The following is a 12,129-nucleotide window of genomic DNA, read 5'->3' on the forward strand; positions in this document are numbered from 1 at the left end:
AACCTCTGATGGAGTAAGAGAAAAGGAGATTCGGTGTGGTATAGGTAAGTGTCCAGAGCACCAGAATTGAAGTTAGGAACATAGGAGTTTGAAACCATCTCCAACACTTACTAACTTAGGCAAGTCATTTAATATGACTGAGCCTCAATATCCCTATATTAAAAAAGAGGAAATTGGACATAACAACTTCTAGGGTCCTTTCTAGATCTAAATTTATGATCTCGTGATACACTTTGGCGAACTAGCATTATACCTTGTAGCCTTCCACCAATCCCATGTCACAAAGGTCTTATCCTTTGTCTGTGGGCTATCTTTTGCTACGAGGCTGGGATCCCTCTCTCAGCATGCTGTTTCCCTTGGATGGCACCTCCTTTCCCCTTTTCTCTGTTGGAGTGGGATGAAGAAGGGGTGAGGTTGTAATCAATGAAGTGGAACTCATCTAGGGTTAACTGTCCTCTTCAACTAAATTTTCTTCAGAAAGAATTTCCAGAAAGATAGGGGGAAATGGTAAATAAAACATTGTATCTGCCCTTAAGAGATGTTTCACAAGCATGATATAGTAGATAAATTATTAGAGCTGAAGTCAGAAAGACTTGTGCTCATATTTTGTCTCTGTAATTTCCTCGCTGCGTGAATATAGGCGAGTCAGTTGACCTCTATTAACTCAGTTTCTTCACCTTTAAAATGGAGATATCTATATGGTCTATCTCACAAGATGTTGTGGGGAACTTAAATGAGGGAATTCATACCATCTGCTTTGCAATCTTTAAAGTGACACTGAAATTATGGTTGTTTTTTAAAGAAAGTTTTAAGGAAATCTGGTTGAGGAAGGAACAATTGGGAGAAATCAAGGACAGCTTTATGGAGTAGGTGATATTCATGTCAGACTTTGTAGCATGAATAAGATTTCAAAAGGCAAAAGCAAACTAGAGTGTATTCTAGACAAAGACCATTATAAGCAAAACCTTGTAAAAATTGTAAATTGTAAATTGTAGGAGGAACTTTAAACAGTCAATCCAGTTAGCTTCTGTACATGAAAGTGACTCACTTGTTAAGGCTGGCTAGAAAGATTGAGGCTGCTTGTGAAGTCTCTTGAATGTCAGGCCAAGGAGCATGCACTTTCTCTCATAGGCAGTGGTGATCCATTGAAAAGTTTTTTGAAGGAGAGACATGATAGAAGCCGTGTGCTGGGAAGATGCCTATGACTAGAGTGTGTAGGATATAGTGGAGGGAAATAGTTGGAGACAAAGTAACCAAGGGTTGAGATTATCCTAGATAATCCCCCAGAGGTTCTTGTAACAAAAGGAAAGAATGTGGAATTAATGTCCATTGACTGACAGGTCGGGGAACTGTCCAGTTTAGGAAGCCTGGTCAGAATTATGATTCTTTTAAAATTATGCTCAGAAATGTCCCCATTCCTTCCTAATGCCCAACGGACTCTTTTCTCCTGGTCCTTAATCAAGTTCCCTGGAATAATTTGGCCAATGTATCAGAGGTTTCTCTGGTAAGACAGAGACTTCAGCCCCTTAGCCCCCGGGGCCCTGCGTGGAGGAATCGGAAAGGCTCCCCCTGTAACACCATAATCAGATAACAGTTACCATATGTGTATTAGCTGGCTCATCATTCATGTTATGAATACATCAGAGGAGAGGCCTGCCAACGCAGCCCCGTGCAGAAAACAGGCAGGGAGAATTGTAGGCAAATACATCTTACTCCAAGAGTTTATATACATCACCATTTGCTCCAATTATAACTAATTGGACACATATTGCATTTTCATAGCATCTAATTTTCTATTGATTTTAACAGGACTTCTGGTGTTTTGCAGCATGAAGCAGGATCTTGTATCAGTTGCTGTTTAAAAATGCTGAGTGTACCTCCCTGTATGGGATTATTCAGTCAGCAGATGTTTTAAAACCTATTTAATTGTTTGGTTCATAAAATGCACAAACTGTATTAGTGAACAGCTTCATTCTCTTTTAGTACCTTAGTTAAAATGAGAGGGAGAGAGAGAGAGAAGAGAAGAGGAGAGGAAAGGAGAGGAGAGGAGAGGAGAGGAGAGGAGAGAGAGAGAGAGAGAGAGAGAGAGAGAGAGAGAGAGAGAGAGAGAGAGAGAGAAATTGTTACAATCGTGGGCTGGGAGAAGGGAGAAAAGACTTTCCCCAGGATACAAATGTAGCTGCCTTTCAGATGAATGGTTTTTAAGAGTCTTTTCTTCTTGCCTGACCCGGCTACACTGGCAAGATCCTGATGTTTGAAATTTCCTGAGGAAGCTGACAATGGAGAGAAGGATTCAGCTACTAATCTCCCTTTTCTCCCTTAATGAGAGACAAATTGCTTAATGAATAGGTGGTGGGCTTCATTTGCCTTATTCTCCACAGTGGTTTCAGAAAGAATTCAGGCTTTAAATATCCTCATAAAACCAAGGCCAGGGGTCTACTGGCCAGCAGCACCCCAGCACAGCTGTCAGCCTCGAGTAGCCTCTTTTCTGCACAGCATCAATGTCAAGGCTTTCAAAGATGGGAGCAGGAGGAATGATAAGGAATCAGGGAAAGGTGGCATTTCAGAGATGTAATTTTAGCCTTGTGAAATGTCAAAAGTTCAGGCCTGAGGGCTGCCTGTCCACAAGCCAGAGTAGGGTAGGCCAGTGTGTTCTCTGCATTGAGAATCCATTCTGGGAACAGAGTTAAGATAATGTAGCTGATGAGGAGGATTGTGAGAGGTGGAGAGCAGGGAAGAAGAGATATAAACTCCTGTATATTCTTGGCCAGCTAGAACAGAAGATATAGGTAAGGTACGTGGAATTGTGGATTCCAAAGAGGGGCTTCTTTATAGAAAGTAGACTTGAAAGGACATGAGCTTGACAAGCAGCATGATTCGGTGGAAAGTGTTAGGATTGGATTCAGAGGAGCTGAATTCAAATACTTGTTCTACTCACTTTCTTCCTGTGGTTGTTGTTTAGCCATTCTCAGTTGTATCCAACTCTTTGGGACCTCATTTGGGGTTCTTGTTGTGAAGACGCTAGAGTTGTTTGCCATTTCCTTCTCTAGCTTATTTTTAGAGGTGAAAAAACTGAGGCAGAGGGTTATGTGACTTTTCCAGGGTCACACAGCTAGTTAAGTGTCTCAAGCCAGATTTTAACTCAGAAAGATGAGTCTTCTTTACACTAGGTACAGCACTCTATCCACTGTGTCACCTAGCTGCCCACTACCGTCTGTATAACCTTGGGCAAGTCTTCAGTTCTCTCTAGGCCATGTAAAATGAGGGGATTAGACTCTATGACCTCTCTGGGCTATATGAAAGCTCTAAAGCTATGATGCTGTGGTCACTGGTGTTTCTGGGCAGAGTGTAAGTAATTTGTAGCCTTCTTTCAGTGAGGAAGGGGAAGAAAAGGCCGAAAAGACACCACAGCATCCCTAAGAAGCCAGGAGGCCATGGTGTTATTAGACTAATTTCACAGAAGAGTACTCTGAGGCCTCAACAGGAGAAATGACTATGCCAGAGCTCAGTAATTAGTAAGAGCCAAGTATGGTCTACCAACTACAAATCCAACATCACATTAAGCTTAATACTTGCCCATCTAAATGGAAACAGGATTTCAAGAACTGAACTAAACAAGAAACATCCTCCTTACCCAATACCCCTAATCTCAGAAACAGATTTTTGAATGGGCTGACAGGGTGATAGGAGAAAAATGCTAAGGACACAGCCACTGGCATCTTGTCCAATACATGAAGAAAATCATGGAAGCTGCTTGATAGGTTAAGTCAAAATTCAAACCACGGTCATGTTCTGCAAATGAGCAGGAAATGGCTCTCCCATACTCCATCTGAACACACACACACACACACACACACACACACACACACACATACATTCATTCAACAAACCTTTTCTGAGTACTGATTACCTTCCAGGGTTGTTGTGAGGTTCAAAAGAAGTAGTAAATATAAAACAAAGGAAGGTGGGAATAAAAAATGAATTCCTCCTTTTCCCCAAAAGGGACTTTTAATATTTGGTCTTGTGTGGAAATTATTTAAAACTCTGAAGAAAAAGGTGAACTAGGCACTGTCTGTGCCATTATGGATTAATGTAATATAATATGATATGCAATAATATAATAATATAATATAAAAATAAATCCTAGCAGAGGAAATAATGTAAAGATACAATGTTGTATTATAGACTAGGACATAAAAAAGTGACATTAGAGGGAAAGAATCAGGATAGGGGAAATTTAGAAGGGTAGCTAGGTGGTACAGTGGATAGTGGATATAGTATTGGGTATATGTATGGAAATAAATCTACAGAAATCAGATTAAGGTTAGATAGATGGTTGAAGTGAAGTAGCTCCAACCTTTTCAAATCTAAAAGAAAAATAAATCAGAACTCTAACCTCTGAGGGCAGCTAGGTGACTCTAGATTAAGAGCCAGGCCTAGAGATAGGAGGTCCTGGGTTCAAATACAGCCTCAGACACTTCCTGACTGTGAGACCCTGAGCAAGTCACTTAACCTCCATTACCTAGCCCACACTACTCTTCTGCCTTGGAACTAGTACATATTGTTGATTCTAAGATGGGAGGTAGGGGCTTAAGGGGGTGGGGTGGGGGAAGGACCATGACTTCAAGGAAATTTGTTTTTTGAGGACTAGAATTCCCTATTGAACTTGGAGCACTAACTAGAAGTTACAAAATGACAAACTTTAGTTTGAGGTCAGAGGGGAAAACAATTTAGTAATTAAACCTGTCCAAAAATGGAATGGACTGCCTAAAGAGACAGTGCATTGCCCCTCACTGAAAGGCTTCTAGATGACCATTAAGAAATTACCTCAACAATTAAGTAATTGAAGTACCTTCCAACAATGAAAGTGAGATTCCATGTTTTTGTTTCTGCCTTTCACATTTTCCTTTTCTTTCTTCAAATAAATAAAACCAAGGCTTCCATCTTCAAGAAAGGCAACCCTTTCAGCACAGGCTACCCTGCTTATGTAGGAGGTTTTTTTGTTTGTTTGTTTTCTGTAGCAGTAAAATTAAGAGCCACATTAAAGAACAAACGAACATTTATTGAGCACCTAACATGTTCTTTGCTGAAGAATGTACAAAGTACAAATAAGACTAGTCTCTATTTTTATAGATCTTACAGGTTGGTGGAGACATGAGATGGGAGCTCATACAACTAACTGAGTAAAGGTGGATCTGAAAAGAGGGGACATGGGAAGGGCTCAGAAAAGAATTGGACATTTTTTAGCCAATTCAGGGCCTCCAGTACTGAAGAATTTGTTAGTAGAGAGGCCTAATTTATCTTGGCCACAATAATGAGATAGTGCCTAATCTCCACCCCCAACCCTCATAATTGAAACAAATCGATGACTCTGGGCACCAAATGTGCATTGGTTTGCTTTCATTCATTTATTTATTTATTTCTCTTTTGGTTTCTAAAAAGCCTAGAGTGGGGGGATGTAGGGCAGACCAGAGATTGATTCAAGCGTCATCCCAGCAGCAGGCAGTGTCTATCCAGAGATCCAGGAAGAAAGAGCATTTAGATAAGAAAATCGGGCAGGACATAAGAGATTTTACTGTATTACCAAAGGTCATTTCATTTTTGGGAAGTTCCTTTAGATTTAGAGATGTTTGGATGGAAATCAAATAACACATTAACTGTAAGGGAGGAGGGAGAATCCTGAAGCTAATTACTGAGGGAATATGCACTTCATTAAGATAAAGCTGGAGAAAAATCAATGTTGAGTATGGCTGGGTTTTTGCCTTCTGATTGGATTTGAGAATGACAAATTGTGAATGTGTCGACCCTAAAGATGACTTTAAAAATTTTAGATAAAGACCAGCAGACTCTTCTGTGTGGGAGGCCATCATGGCATGCAGGGTAGGGGAGAAGCATTGTGGCAAAAGCTTTGATTTGGGCAGGGAGGGCCTGAGCTGTGGTTCAATATGAGCTAATTCTATTGCATGTCAAATCTTCCGCTTCATTAGGAATATTGACAATTGGTGATAAATTCTTGGGCCTGACTGTGCTGTCTATAACACATCTTCATTAGCATATCCAGATAGAGTAGAAGGCCCTTGCAAGCTAGCATAGGTCTGCACTGCATCCTTCCACCCAGATCTTGTCCCTCAATGCTAAAATGGGATTGGCATATTCTCAGAACCTGGATTTCATTCACCCTGATGGTAAGCATCTCGAGATCCTTTTTAATGTATAAAATCTCCTATTCTGGAACTGTATAACTATATAGAAATAAATAGTACTATATAGAGCCTATCGAATAGGTTTCCAAGTTGCAGAATCACAGAATGCTAGGGAGCAAATGGAATTTAGAGACTACCAGGTCTAGCCTTCTTATTTCATAGTTTTAAGGAATGATCGTATTGAACCCAATTCCGACATGTTTAGATACTGGAATTTCAAAGGATTACATTTTAAGATGGTCTGACTAGTCACTGTAGGTCCTTAGTACTGACTGCTGTGCCCTTCTCTCCCCTGTTCAAGGACAGCATTATAAGGGGTTCTAGTGTATTCTAGCCAACAACACTAATGTGTCATGTGTTTGGCCAGAAGAAATAGACAGTCTCTCCCCAACCTGACAGGGAGACTCAATTCATGTCCTTGGAGAGATGACTTGGGAAAAAGATGTAACACGCAACGGAAAAGGATTTAAGAGCCCTTAAAAACCATCGCTGAAAAGTCCAGACTGAGCATAAGCGTGAAGGAGATATAGCATGAAGTTGTCACTTTCCAGGTGCTAGGATATAGCACAAGCTTCCTCAGGATGGTGCATCTTAGCAGAGTTTTTTTTGCCAAAAAGGAGGCAGATTCTAGACAGATAGCAGAAAGGAGAGAGGAAGGTATCTCAAATAGTGGGAATAACATAAAGGAAGTCATAAAGGTAGGAATAGACAAGCCTTTCTCAGCTTTGGGCTCACCTGCCTCTAACAGAAAGTCAAAAACCAATCAGTAACTGGAATATTGGTTTGGTGGAAAGAATATTAGAATAATTAAAGTCAGGAGAAATCCTAGTTTGAATCTCACCTTTGCTACTTAACTAGCTGTGTGACCACAGACAAGTTACTGATTGATCCTCTCTCAGACCCAATTTCCTCATAGGCAAAATCAAACAAACATATATTAAATGTTTATTGCGTCCAGGCTTTGGGCTTGACAATACTTAAAGTTAAATGCCCACCATTCAGAATGGTTGAGATAATTGAATGATGTAATAATGGAATGTCAAGTACTTTGTGGACTTTACAGGACGCTGTAAATGACTGCTATTATAATTTGTATGTAGCAGACATTTGCTGGTCACTTGCTGAGCACAGACTCTTTTGCTTATCCCTATGGGAACTACAGAAGAGGTAGAGACATGAGCTCTTTCCTCAAGGATCTCAGAGATGTGAGTTGGGAAAATAAGGCATCATCATTATAGGAAGAGTCTCTGGTTATGGTACAAGAGATGCCACAAGTTAGGACAGGAATGAGTAGTACAATCCAGAAGTGTCAGAGTTTTAGAGAAGGGAACAATCACCATGGGCTAGAATGATCAGGGAAGGCTTCTCATACGAGGGGAGACTGAACCTTGAGGGACAAAAAAGAATTTGGACAGGTGGAGAAGAGAAGGGGTAGAGAAGGAGAGGGTTCTGGTGGAAGAGTAAGTTCAAAGTCACCAGTAGGCCAGGATAGAAAGAATGTTGGTTTATCCCTAAATTGTTTGTTGTTGTTGTTATTGTTGTTTTATTTCTTTTTTGCCAGGCCAGTTTTAGCCATTCTTTATAATACTCACCAGTCAAGTTACCGTAAAAGAGGAGTAATGCAATCAGCTATCTTCCTGGCTCATATTCTCCTCTCTGCTACATAGATCAGGGAAATATTATACCCAGAATGTTCCCTGCCAAGGGCTAATCCCTTTCTAGACCAATGTGTGGGTGAGTGTGATTCAACTCATGTGAATCAGTTACCATTGTATCTGTGGCTTGTAAACTCAGTTGTTCAGAGCTAATGAGGCCAAGGTTATGGATTTGAACTCCCGGCAACTGCCCTTTATTTAACTGGTCTGCACCCTTAATGATGGCCAATCATCTCACAAATGTGTTCTCTTGGTCAGAGGAAAACTGAATGAGAACGTGGATACTTTTATGTAGACCAGACCCACTGCTGGCAATATGATTCAAGATAGATGCCCCCACTGATAGCACTTTATGGCAGCATTTGGGAGGTGTGGGGGAGAGAGGGAAGGAATGTGATAATTTATCTTTACTTTGCTTCAAATGTGAATCAAATACATGCTCTCTCTCTCTACCTTTACCTACTAAAATGTCCTTGTTTTCCAAGGAGGCATCAAGAGAAATCTCTGTGAATGGGACATCATGTCTCCACTGCTGCTGAAGTCTTTTCCCACCAAAACATTATTTTTGATGAATGGCACATTGGGTAGGAAAACTAATTTTCTAAAAAGGAAATCTCTTACTCTGACTCAGTGCAGCTCATTTAAATGAATGTGACCCTCACCCCCCCCCCCTTCCAAGTCCACATTGATTTCAAATATTTTATGCAGACTAAGAGCCAAGTTTGCAATCTTTCAGCTTTCTCACTGTCTTTGTCCTAAACTCAGGGTTAGAGCTTTAACTCCTCAGTTTCCAGAAAGCTTGTAGTTGAGAATTAGAATACCTCATAAGCAAGCAGTCATATTTTGACATTGATAGAGCCTGAACTAGAGAACTAATCTCCTCCCTTTCCACTTCAAAATATGTCCTTGAAATGCCCCCTGATGATCTGGTAATGTCATTTCTATAGCTATTCCTCCCAAGTTTCTCTCCTTGTTTATGTTTATCTCTCTTTCTCTGTGTATGTGTTTCTCTCTGCCTCTCTCTTGCTTTCTCTCTGTCTCTCTCTCTCTCTGTCTGTCTCTCTGTTTCTCATTCTTCATGGAGTGCCCAGTATGTTATGGAACAATGGCCTCTGCTGGTGGTGTGTTTTAGAAGATAAGAGTGATGGAGTGTGAGCTCTCAATCACCCTTTCTGGTCTGTACCATAGCCAGGCAGAGAACAAGTATGTCCTCCTGCAGTGGCTGTCCTGCATTTCAATGATTTTAAAAGCTATTTCTCCTCCTTGTCTGTACTCCTGATATGTAGGTGAATTGGTGGTTGAAGGAACATTTCTTACACTTTGTGCCTTATCATTCTAACTTTAATTGTCTTGGAAGGTACCTAGTACCCCCCTTAAAAATAATATCTATTAGCATTTCAATAGCACTTTATGATTGGCAAAATATTTTCTAGTAACAAGCACTGTAAAGTAGGTAGTACAAATGCTATTATTCCTATTTTATAGATGAGGAGATGGAAGTCCAGAGAAGTTGTAACTGTTCATAGTCATACAATTAGCAAGTATCCAAGGCAGAATTCAAACCTAACACTCCCTGAGTCTAAGTTGGACATAATTTCCACTATCTACACTATACTACTATCCTCTCTCAAATCTGAATTCTAACCAGGTATCAGTGATCCTGAAGTTTTTTGGTAAGTACATATGGCATCTTCTGAAAGCCTAGTCCACCAAGATACTCCTCCAAATAGAGTGCTAAATTAAAAAAAAAAAATATATATATATATATATATATCCTACAAACCATATGAAAGCTTAGTGAGCCTGCCATACAGTAATATCAAGGAGGGGGTGATAGCAAGAGATTAGAACTAATGGCAGGTGATGGGACTAAGTATGATGGTTTCTTTTAATGAAGTCTTCTAGAATATCTCTGGCTCTTGAAGATGATGGGCAGGGGCTTGGAGGTCTCCCAGGTAGCAAAGGAATTTTATATCCACTAAACCTTCTATTATGTACAGTTTTCCTGCTCACAGACTTTATCACTAAGTAGTTTAAGTAAATCCAAGAAGTCTGGAAAATGAAGCCATTTGGAAGCAACTCTTATTGGAATAACCCAGCAATGGAAGATCCAGGAAGTGGCATGTCTTTCATGGCCTTGTCCCCATCCTCCTGCATGGACCCAGAAGCCCAATGCTTTGCTAAAGCTGGTAAAAAGGAACCAAATCACCTGTGCGATGGATTTGGTCCCCTTCAACCAGCTGTAGCTGTGCATTAATTGCGCCGGTGCGACTAAGAGGATGTTGTACTCTGGGTAGCCTGAGTATAAAGAGAAGTGGGGACCAACTTGGAGAATAATCATCCAGGAGAGGCATCACAGCAGCTCCAGTGAAACTGAATCCTCTCCGACTGCAAATGCATTCCATATAGGCAGATTCACACTTCCCAGCGTGGCCCAGATAGCCTTCCTTCCCCTCACCTGCCTTCAAGATGGACTATTCTGCTTCCTTTCTGATTTATCCCCACTGGAATTCAAGATTATATTTCTGAGAACCAGAACTTGCTTGTTGTTGTTTTTTTTTTTAAATAGCCAATTAGTCTATCAACAAACATTTGTTAAATACCTGCTGTTTTCTAGGCTGTGTGCTAGGTTCTGAGAATACAAAGATAAAATGAAAGACAGCCTTCAAATGTGCTTACATTCTATTGGAGGAGACAACATGTATGCTATATAGATTTATATAAAATGCATATAAAATACATGATAATTAGGGGATAGGGAGTACTAGCTGCTAGGGAATCAAGAGAAGTCTCCTGTGAGTATATAGGTAGAGGGATTTGTGCTATGCTTTGGAAGAAAGTAGGGAATCTAAAAAGTAGAGATGATGAATGAGTAATATTCTAGGCATACAGGAGGCTTCAGGCTCTAAACAAGAGATATCTAGATTAGGAGATAAGGTCTGAATGTATTTCTACCCTCCCCCACAATTCAAGCCATATGGAAGCTAGCAAGAATGAATGTAAAATGGATGGATGAGCTGCACATAGAAGGTTTCTCCTCTTCCACCCCACCAGCCAAGTTCAGCCAAGAGGAGGCTTAGGATTGGAGCACTGATGAGACTAGTCTATGCTTTCGAAATTCCATCAGATACTTGGTAAGCTAAATTTAACTATGGCTTAGGTGAATGACAAATGCCAGTAGAAGAGGGTTGCCCACAAGGAGTCTAGGAAAAGGAGTTGATTAGCAAATCATTGTCTGAGTTTCTCTAGCTCTGTCCAAAGGCATCAGCTGTATTTATTCAGGGCAGGTATTCCATTCCTAGAAAGAAGCACCCTCCAGGGGGATGCTCATTTCCCTGTGTCATATATAGAAGTATACTCTACAACAGCAAAGGCATGATTATCACTTTTTCTGTTTCATACATATATTTCTCACTACAGCTTGGTAAGGAATCCTTCACTCCCGCCTGGACCATGGAGAGAGTTAGTCTATGAATAAAATCCTTTAGAGACCTGTGGAAATATTCTCTCATTTGTACTCTGGTCAATTTATTACTAAAATGAACTTTCTTTTTTGTTTCTTAAAGAAATGGTTTTATTGAAACTGTTCATGGTGCTGTCATCTCTATGGTCAACTACATGAGTCAGGGGTACTGCTGCAAGCAGCAGTTCCAAGTCTTCAAGAGGGCGAAGGAAAGAGGAATGAATGAACAGTTCCTCGGCCACTGGTGCTGCTTGTGGAATAAGCCTAAGGAAACAGATTCTTCTTTCTCCTTCTCCCCGCCTTCCACCAATAACATCTTTTGTTTCTCTCTCTCTCCCATTAAAGTGACCTTATGCTCTTAAGGACTTGGCACCAGGCAAAGCACCCAATCTAGCTATAATGAGCATTGATGTTATGCTAATGACTTAAAGAAAATCACTGAGTTTCTCGTGTTTTAATGATTTGTGGTAAAGAAAGCCAAGTGTCATCTTTTCCCAACTTTACAGCAAATCCATAGATCCCTCCAAGACCAACCAGAGTCTTTAAAGACTGATGCCAGTGGATACATTTCTTCCCCTATTAAGACATACTTCATAGGTATCTTTCTCCAATTACATATTAAATTGGGAGTATGGTGCCAGGAGGAAAGAGACTGAGGTAGGAAGGGCAACGAAGCTTTGCCCCAGATGTAATGCTCTCCTTGGCTTTGGTGTCAGGTTCAGGTTGAAGAATATGAATTTCAGGTTAAAAAAAAAAGCAAGAATTGAATTTCCCTGTATAAATAGTCAACATTTTAAAAGGAGGGAGG

The 12,129-nt window shown here is 40.5% G+C and overlaps 1 long non-coding RNA gene across 1 annotated transcript in view; it reads left to right on the forward strand.

Annotated features, from left to right (window-relative positions):
• The window catches only part of LOC123237162, a 33,009-nt gene extending 21,245 nt beyond the window's left edge, over window positions 1-11,764 (forward strand). The window contains exon 4 of the long non-coding RNA XR_006505456.1: window positions 11,425-11,764. This is a non-coding gene — a long non-coding RNA (uncharacterized LOC123237162). The remainder of the gene's footprint in view (window positions 1-11,424) is intronic.
• The last annotated feature ends 365 nt before the right edge of the window (window positions 11,765-12,129 follow it).

This window comes from Gracilinanus agilis, chromosome 2 (genome assembly GCF_016433145.1).
Source record: "Gracilinanus agilis isolate LMUSP501 chromosome 2, AgileGrace, whole genome shotgun sequence".
Taxonomy (NCBI): Eukaryota; Metazoa; Chordata; class Mammalia; order Didelphimorphia; family Didelphidae; genus Gracilinanus; species Gracilinanus agilis.